The following is a 9737-nucleotide window of genomic DNA, read 5'->3' as shown; positions in this document are numbered from 1 at the left end:
ACCGAACGGGAGGTGCTGGATCTGATCGCTGTATGGGGAGAGGAATCCGTGCTATCACAACTACGTTCCAAAGACAAAATGCCAAAACATTTCAAAAAATCTCAGAGGCCATGAGGGACAGAGGCTACACCAGGGACGCAACACAGTGCCGCGTGAAACTTAAGGAGCTCAGACAAGCGTACCAGAAACCCAAAGAATCAAACGGACGCTCCGGGACAGAGCCCCAGACATGCCGCTTCTACGCTGAGCTGCATAGAAGCTGCCGCCAGTACCCCACCCCTGTCCGTGGACTCTGATGATGGGGTACTCTCCACCATGGCTGAGGACTTTGCAGATGGGGAAGATGAGGAGGAGGAGGACGAGCTTGAGGAGAGCACACAGCACACTGTTCTCCCCGACAGCCAGGATCTTTTTATCGCCCTGACTGAAATACCCTCCCAACCCAACCAAGCCAGAGAAGGGACCTCTGGTGAGTGTACCTTTTTAAATATAATACATGTTATAAAAGCAAGCATTTTTTAATGATTAAGTAGCCCTGAGGACTTGGGATGCATTCCTGGCCAATACTGCTCCTGGAAAACCCTGTTAACGTGTCTGGGGATGGAGCAGAAATCCTCCAGGGACATCTCCATGAAGCTCTCCTGGAGGTACTCTAAAAGCCTTTGCAGAAGGTTTCTGGGGAGAGCAGCCTTATTCCATCCTCCATGGTAGGACACTTTACCACGCCATGCTAGTAGCAAGTAATCTGGTATCATTGCATGACAAAATCTGGCAGCGTATGGTCCCAGTGTTTGCTGGCATTCAAGCAACATCCATTCTTTATCTCTCTGTATTATCCTCAGGAGAGTGATATCGCTCAGGGTAACCTGGCTGAAATAGGCTGAATTTAATTAAGGGGACATTCAGAGATGGCCATTTCTACTAGGCTGTTTGCCTGTGGCTGAAAAGAAATCCTCCCTGCAGTTAGCCACGCGGTGGCGGGGGGGCATTGGCGCTGAGCTGTTCGCGTTTGGCTAGCAGGGATCTTCCCTGATACCAGCCACGCGGTGGGGTGAGGGGTAAAGTGATCATCCCAGAGAACTGGATGCAGGGGAGTTAGTTTGGTTTCTGCTGCTGCGCGTTAACAGGAAAACTGAAGCACTAAATGGCCAACCTAACGGGCTTTGCTTGGTATGGGAAAGGAGGGGGCTGCTGTTATGAAGGTTGCAGAAGCCGAAAGACCATGGCCGCCTGCAAGCCGAATTCTGTTGCCCGGCCCTGCGTGTGTGATCTCTAACACCAAAGCTGCAGGCACTCAATATAAGATGCAAAATGCGACCTTGTACCAAAAACACATGTGCTATGTAATTGTTCACCGTGAAAGAGTATAGCCATTGTTCTGTAAAACGTATCTTTTTAAATACTTCACTCCCTTTTTTTCCTCCAGCAGCTGCATTGGATGCATTCAGTGGAAAATACAGTGGGGAGATTTATATACACAGAGAACATGAAACAATGGGTGTTACCATACACACTGTAACAAGAGTGATCAGTAAGGTGAGCTATTACCAGCAGGAGGGCGGGGGGGAATTTTTGTAGTGCTAATCAAGGTGGGCCATTTCCAGCAGTTGACAATAACATCTGAGGAACAATGGGGTGGGAGGGAATAAACATGGGGAAATAGTTTTACTTTGTGTAATGACCCATCCACTCCCTGTCTTTATTCAAGCCTAAGTTAATTATATCCAGTTTGCAAATTTATTCCAATTCAGCAGTCTCTCGTTGAAGTCTGTTTTTGAAGATTTTTGTTGAAGAATTGCAACTTTTAGGTCTGTAATCGAGTGACCAAAGAGATTGAAGTGTTCTCTGACTGGTTTTTGAATGTTATAATTCTTGACGTCTGATTTGTGTCCATTTATTCTTTTACGTAGAGACTGTCCAGTTTGACCAATGTACATGGCAGAGGGGCATTGCTGGCACATGGTGGCATATATCACATTGGTAGATGTGCAGGTGAACGAGCCTCTGATAGTGTGGCTGGTGTGATTAGGCCCTATGATGGTGTCCCCTGAATAGATATGTGGACACAGTTGGCAACGGGCTTTGTTGCAAGGATAGGTTCCTGGGTTAGTGGTTCTGTTGTGTGGTGTGTGGTTGCTGGTGAGTATTTGCTTCAAGTTGGGGGTCTGTCTGTAGGCAAGGACTGGCCTGTCTCCCAAGATTTGTGAGAGTGATGGGTCGTCCTTCAGGATAGGTTGTAGATCCTTGATGATGCATTGGAGAGGTTTTAGTTGGGGGCTGAAGGTGATGGCTAGTGGTGTTCTGTTATTTTCTTTGTTGGGCCTGCACTGTAGTAGGTGACTTCTGGGTACTCTTCTGGCTCTGTCAATCCGTTTCTTCACTTCAGCAGGTGGGTATTGTAGTTGTAAGAATGCTTGATAGAGATCTTGTAGGTGTTTGTCTCTGTCTGAGGGGTTGGAGCAAATGGCAATAGCCCCGTGGAAGCTTGCAACGCCAGACAGCTACCGGTCAGTCGGTAATCAATTTGGAGTGGGCAAATCTACTGTGGGGGTTGCTGTGATACAAGTAGCCAACACAATCATTGAGCTGCTGCTATCAAAGGTAGTGACTCTGGGAAATGTGCAGGTCATAGTGGATGGCTTTGCTGCAATGGGATTCCCTAACTGTGGTGGGGCTATAGACAGAATGCATATCCCTATCTTGGGACCGGACCACCAGGGCAGCCAGTACATAAACCGCAAGGGGTACTTTTCAATGGTGCTGCAAGCACTAGTGGATCACAAGGGACATTTCACCAACATCAACGTGGGATGGCCGGGAAAGGTTCATGACACTCACGTCTTCAGGAACTCTGGTCTGTTTAAATGGCTGCAAGAAGGGATTTACTTCCCAGACCAGAAAATAACTGTTGGGGATGTTGAAATGCCTATAGTTACCTTGGGGACCCAGCCTACCCCTTAATGCCCTGGCTCATGAAGCCGTACACAGGCACCCTGGACAGTAGTAAGGAGCTGTTCAACTATAGGCTGAGCAAGTGCAGAATGGTGGTAGAATGTGCATTTGGACGTTTAAAGGGTCACTGGCGCAGTTTACTGACTCGCTCAGACCTCAGCAAAACCAATATTCCCATTGTTATTGCTGCTTGTTGTGTGCTCCACAATCTCTGTGAGAGTAAGGGGGAGACATTTATGGTGGGGTGGGAGGTTGAGGCAAATCACCTGGCCACTGAATACGTGCAGCCAGACACCAGAGTGGTTAGAAGAGCACAGCAGGAAGTGCTGCGCATCAGAGAAGCTTTGAAAACCAGTTTCATGACTGGCCAGGGTACTGTGTGACACTTCTGTTTGTTTCTCCTTGATGAAAACCCATCCCCTTCGTTGCCTCTAAGTTCCCTCTAAGCCACCTTCCCTCCCCCCTTCGATCACAGCTTGCTTGCAAAGGAAATAAAGTCACTATTGTTTAAAAAGCATGTATTTATTAATTGATTATAAAAATAGGGAGATAACTCACAAGGTAGCCCAGGTGGGGTGTGGGAGGAGGGTAGGGGGGAAGGAAAAGGCCACTTCAAAACTTGTTGAATGACAGCCTTCTGTTGCTTGGGCTGTCCACTGGGGTGGAAGGGTTGGGTGCCCGGAGCCTCCCCCACCCCACCCCGTGTTCTTGGGCTTCTGGGTGAAGAGGCTATGGAACTTGGGGAGGAGGCAGGGCGGTTAAACAAGGGCTGCAGCGGCAGTCTGTGATCCTGCTGTCGTTTATGAATGTCCACCAGATGCTGGAGCATGTCCTTTTGATCCTGCAGTAGCCCCAGCGTTGCATCCTGCCTCCTCTGATCTTCCTGCCGCCACCTCTCCTCACGTTCATTGGCCGCTTTCCTGTACTCTGCTATTGTGTCCCTCCACACATTCTGCTGAGCTCTGTCAGTGCCAGATGACTGAATGAGCTCAGAGAACACTTCATCACGCGTGCATTTTTTTCACCGCCTTATCTGAGATAGCCTTTGGGACGGAAGAGGGAGGCTTGAAACAAGCTCACGAAAGCTTATGTTCAAATAAATTTGTTAGTCTCTAAGGTGCCACAAGTACTCCTTTTCTTTTTGCGAATACAGACTAACATGGCTGCTACTCTGAAACTTGCTTGTGAACTGTGAGGGCTGGTCTCAGCTTGGTATTCTTGCACTTCAGGGCAGGGGAAAGTAAGTCACAAAGTTCCATGAAAGTGCCCTTACACATGCAAAAGTTTCAGAGCCACTGGGAATCATCCCAAACCTGCAACATTATGTGGTCCCACCACTCTCTGCTTGTTTCCCAGGCCCAGAATCGGCGTTCCACGGCATGAGCCTGCCCCAATAACACCATGATCTCCAAATTGCCAGGGACCGTGGTTTTCGAGAAATCTGTGTTCATGTCCTCATCACCGCTGTGCCGTCGCCTCCTCACCTGGTTTTTCAGGTGCTGGTTCTGCATAAACTGCACTATAATGCATGAGGTGCTTACAATGGTCATAACTGCTGCGGTGAGCTGAACGGGCTCCATGCTTGCCATGCTATGGTGCCTGCTTGGGAAATCCAGGGAAAAGGGTGTGAAATGATTGTCTGCCATTGCTTTCATGAAGGGAGGGAGGGCGGGCTGACTGATGACATTTACCCATAACCACCCGTGACAAATTTTTGGCCCCATCAGGCATTGGGAGCTCAGCCCAGAATTCCAATGGGCAGCAGGGACTGCGGGAACTGTGGAATAGCTACCCACAGTGCACCGCTAGGAATGTCGACGCTTGCCACGGTCCTGTGGATGCACACTGCCGAATTAATGTGCTTAGTGTGGATGCATGCACTCAACTTTATACAATCTGTTCCCAAAAATCGACTTCTGTAAAATTGGAGTACTTTCGTAGTGTAGACATGGCCTTTGACTTAGTCTATGCTATCAAGTTTTGCTGGCATAGTTATGTTGGTTAGGAGTATGAAAAAATCACACACATCCAGCCAACATAGCTATGTCAGCAAAACCCCTGGTGGAGATGCATTGATGCCAACAAAAGAGCACTTTTGTTGGCTTAGCTAATGTCATTTGGGGTGGTGGGGTAGCTATGCTGGCAGAAGAACTCCTTATCTTATCTCCGGGACTCCTTATTTTATCTTAACTATCACAATGCAACCTAGGAATAAAGGTGACTCCCTGTCTAATCAGGGCTTTATAGATCATAACCAGAACCTTGATGCCCACAAGCAGACAGGTAGCTAATGCAGAGCACAGGAGGGAAGGAGGTTTTTGTGGGGTTTTTTAAAGAAAGAAAACTAAAGACAAAAAAAACCATGTAAGCATAACATTATAGTTGGGGAATTTAAAAGTACCAAAGTGAGGACATTCAAAGTCACTGTAGCGCAGTCACATTTTCCATGCAGTGCTACGTATATTGAAGGATAAAACTTATCAGCATATATGCAAACAGTATGTGCAAAGAAGCCAAGTCACAGCTGCTGTGGGAAGTCAGAACTTTGAAATTCTTTAATTTGTACATTTCAAATCAGATGCTTAGATGCTATAAATTGACGTAGCTTCCCGATCCTTAATTTCTTAGCCACCAGATTGTGTTAAGAGAGACTTTTGCCCTGACCTAAATTAAATAGTATTGTTAAGGACACCTATACTAAGAACTACAACTCCCTCTACTGGGCAGAAAATTCTGACATGAAGAGGAAAAAAATCAGCTAATTTGGATGATCTGAAGTTACTGCTAATTGCACTGTTTTCAAAATGTCAAGTTTTAAGGTGAGACAGGCAAAATTACTGTCATATAAACTATGATAATGCATCTTCATAAAATACTGTGAGTGAGTTTACTTTTCTTGTGGGGTGATGATATTCCCCTTGGTGATTCAGCTCAGGATGGATAAAGATCAAAATGTTCTGACTGAAAAATGTCCAAAACTGAACCTTTTTTGCGTGGCAGTCCCTTAGCTATCATCTCCGTCTCCACAACAGGTTCTCACTTTATGATTCCTTTTCCCAATGTTGCACAGAGGCTTCCTGTGAACCCACTCTAACTCGCTAATCATAATTAGGGCCCTACCAAATTCGTGGTCCATTTTGGTCAATTTCACAGTCATGGGATTTTTAAAATAATAAATTTCATGATTTCAGCTATTTAAATCTGAAATTTCACAGTGTTGTTATTGTAGGGGTCCTGACCCAAAAATGAGTTGTGGGGGGATCGCAAGGTTATTGTGGGGGGTGGGGTTGCGGTATTGCTACTCTTACTTCTGTGCTGCTGCTGACGGCAGCGCTGCCTTCAGAGCTGGGCAGCTGGAGAGCAGTGGCTGCTGGCTGGGAGCCCAGCTCTAAAGGCAGAGCCACCGCCAGCAGCAGCACAGGAGTAAGGATGGCATGGTATAGTATTGCCACCCTTATTTCTGCGCTGATGCCTGCAGAGCTGGGCCCTCAGTCAGCAGCTGCTGCTCTCTGGCTGCACAGCTCTGAAGGCAGCAGCGCAGAAGTACGGGTGGCATGGTATGGTATTGCCACCCTTACATCTACGCTGCTGCTGGCAGGGTGTTGCTTTCAGAGCTGGGCGCCCGGCCAACAGCCACTGCTCTCTGGCTGCCTAGCTCTGAAGGCACTGCAGAAGTAAGGGTGGCAATACCATGACCCCTCTAAAATAACCTTGTGACCCCCCCTGGAACTCCCTTTTGGGTTAGGACCCCCAGTTTGAGAAACACTGGTCTCCTCTGTAAAATCTGTATAGTATAAAGTAAAAGCACACAAAATACCAGATTTTACAGGGGGGAGACCAGGTTTCATGGTCCGTGACACGTTTTTCATGGCTGTGAATTTGGTAGGGCCTAATCATAATCCACCCTGTGGACTTCTCCCCCATAAATTATTATTTTACATTTTAGGTGTCATTGGGAAGGTTAGATGAATGAAATGGGTTTTAGGATAGATTTGAAGGAGGAAAGGTAGGATGTCCATCATATAGGAAGACTATTTCAGAGGCTATTCCAAGGTTAGCGAACAGTGTGACATAGGTACAAATTGACAGTGATGAAGGAGACAAAAAAATTGTTCTGAAGAGAGAATTGCACAGAATATAAAGCACATGGGGTGCAGGAAGTGTCAGAGAAAACAAGAGCTGATGTGTAATTAAAACAAATGCGGAAATCACAGAATTTCCCATGATACAGAAATTCTCACTCCTGCACAGCTGTAACCAACAGATTCCCTGCACTTCAAATGCTAACAGAGGCCTCTGTCTCTCCAGAGCCCCATTCTACACCTTTGATTCTCCTTGACAGAGTTCTACTTTTTCATAGCTCACATGCTTTGGCACTCCAATAACTTTGCTCTCACCCTCCTGGCAAGCTCCTGTTTCCACGTTATCCTCCCTCTTGATGAACTTCCCTGAAAGAGTCCGAGCACCGCATGATACAGTCCCCTGTTACCTTCACAGTTAGAATTCCAGCACTACATGAGCTACCTTAAAGTTATAGGCTCTTGAGTCCTGGCTATTCATGCCTGCTTTTTTTCCCCCTCTGCAGACTTCCCACTCCTCTTGATCTTTCTGACAAACGCCTCCAACAGGCTCCCCAAAAACCTCCAAGGTCCTGTAGCACTTCACATGGCCTCCCTGCAATGTTCCCACAACTTGTCCTCTCTCCCTATAAGTGCCCCCAAATGATCTCAGGCCCCTGTAATACTCCCTCTATGATTTTCACACATTCCTATGACACATCCTCAATAAGCTCCCATGTTCTCCTACCTGTTCTCTAGACTTCTAGATCCCACAAAAAGAAGGGAAAGTAAAACTTTGATTACAAAAATATTCACTTCTCACTTAGCTTCAGAAGAAAACAATACCAGAACCCCAAGAAATTTTTAATGAGTTAAACTATATTTCAGGAAGTCTCTGGTTCTATTTGTATAGTGAAGCAACAGTAATCTTGGGAGAAACCTGCTGAACATCAGTTATCACTTAGATATTCAACTTCATGCTGCACAGACATTCATTTTAAAATTAAAATCAAATAAAATACTCTATATAGTACTAGTAACATTAAGATACATAGAACTGGAAGATCCATAATTCATTTCTTACAAGAAAATTTGGCATGATTGCTTGTTCTTTTTATTTTTTCTTCACTGCAGAGTTACTACAGGTAATTGGTGCAATTTGCTGAAGAGTATTGCATGCACAGGAAGTTATTAGTTGATTCAACGTCACCTAGAGCTAAAACTTTGTCTGAGCCACCTGTAGTCAAAGAAGCTGAACACACAATATTAATATTATTGCTCATACATACATTTAATTCTTGACATTCTTAACAATCAAAATCTTTACTTTTTTGGCAGTTATATTGCCAGTTTCTTTCTCTTACCATTCACAAGAATTGCAGTCCATAACCCAGAGCAATATGCCACAGGTCACATCCGGAGTAACCATGTGAATGTATAATAAAAACTGACTCTACAATATAATTTTATTTTATGACTTTAAAACTAGATGAAGCAGCACTAAGAAACAAAAACAAAATCCAAACCATAAGCAATCAAGGAACTGAAAACTCCATGCTTGATAACTGAAAAAAAAATGTATAAGCAAGTTTGTCCAATTTCTTGTTTTCAGTGCGATATGTTTTTCCCTTTCTAGCTAGACAATTTGTATCATTCCCTCTGGTAATCCTCAGCATACCTGCTAGATTTTCATGTAACTGCTACTGTACAAATAGGGATATTAATTCTTGTCAATGTTTCTGCAAATGATAAAACTATAGCTTGGTAGGAATCAATTTCAATCAGTGGTGCTGTAGTTTAAACGAAACCAATGTTGTGAAAATATGCAAAAAAACGTGGCATTCCTGCTTGGTTTGAAATTAAAATTATTAACTTTGATAGAAACTGAGCTATGAATCATATGTCAACATTTAGTAGTACTTCCCCCCCTCTGTGAGAAGGATGACTACCACTAATGCTAATAGCCAATATACACATGCATCAAGGGAAATCAATAGGGTGTTTTATCTCCTTGATAGGTAACACAATTATAATTAAACTGCTGGTGTATGGCTAATTTTATACTATTTCCTATATTAAAAACAATTATTTTCACAAAAAAAGATTGCCTGTTGTGCTCCTTTGGTTTCCGCTAGACCAGCAGTTATCAAATCGTGATACACGTATAATGGTGCAATCCAGTGAAAAATGAGTGGATTTATCAATGTAAGAATCCATTGTAATTACACTGATTAAAATTATGAAGGTGATACTTCAGGTACTTTTTAGGTTTTAGATATGGTACACTAAGTTTTCAAGTGTGAGAATTGCTGATCTATGTGTAGCACAAAAAATCTTTGCCATTATATTGAGCACTCTTATCTTGTTTTTCTTCCAGCTTCCAAAAGCGCAATCCATCTAGAAAGAGCTTGTCGTTTACCTGAAATACTATTTTTTCTTAAATGTACATTACTTAAATTTAAGAGGATGGAGAGATAAGTTCTATCTTGCAGCCAGGGAACCAAGAGAAGTGATCAGATAATTACTTGCAGTCCAAAAGAGAACTGGGATCCAAAAAATGGGAGTTGACAGCCCTCAGCAGTTCACAGGACTGGGCCGTTAGATAATGCAAGCACTTTTCAGGATTAGGCTTTTAATTAGTCAGAATAAGCAAAGGGAAGAGGGGGGAAGAGGAAAGAAGAATGAACAAGGGCACTTGTACACATACAGAAAGTATAAATTGTTTAT

This window comes from Natator depressus, chromosome 2 (assembly GCF_965152275.1).
Source record: "Natator depressus isolate rNatDep1 chromosome 2, rNatDep2.hap1, whole genome shotgun sequence".
Lineage (NCBI taxonomy): Eukaryota > Metazoa > Chordata > Testudines > Cheloniidae > Natator > Natator depressus.
The sequence above is the reverse complement of the archived record's forward strand: the minus strand, read 5'-3'. Positions refer to the sequence as shown.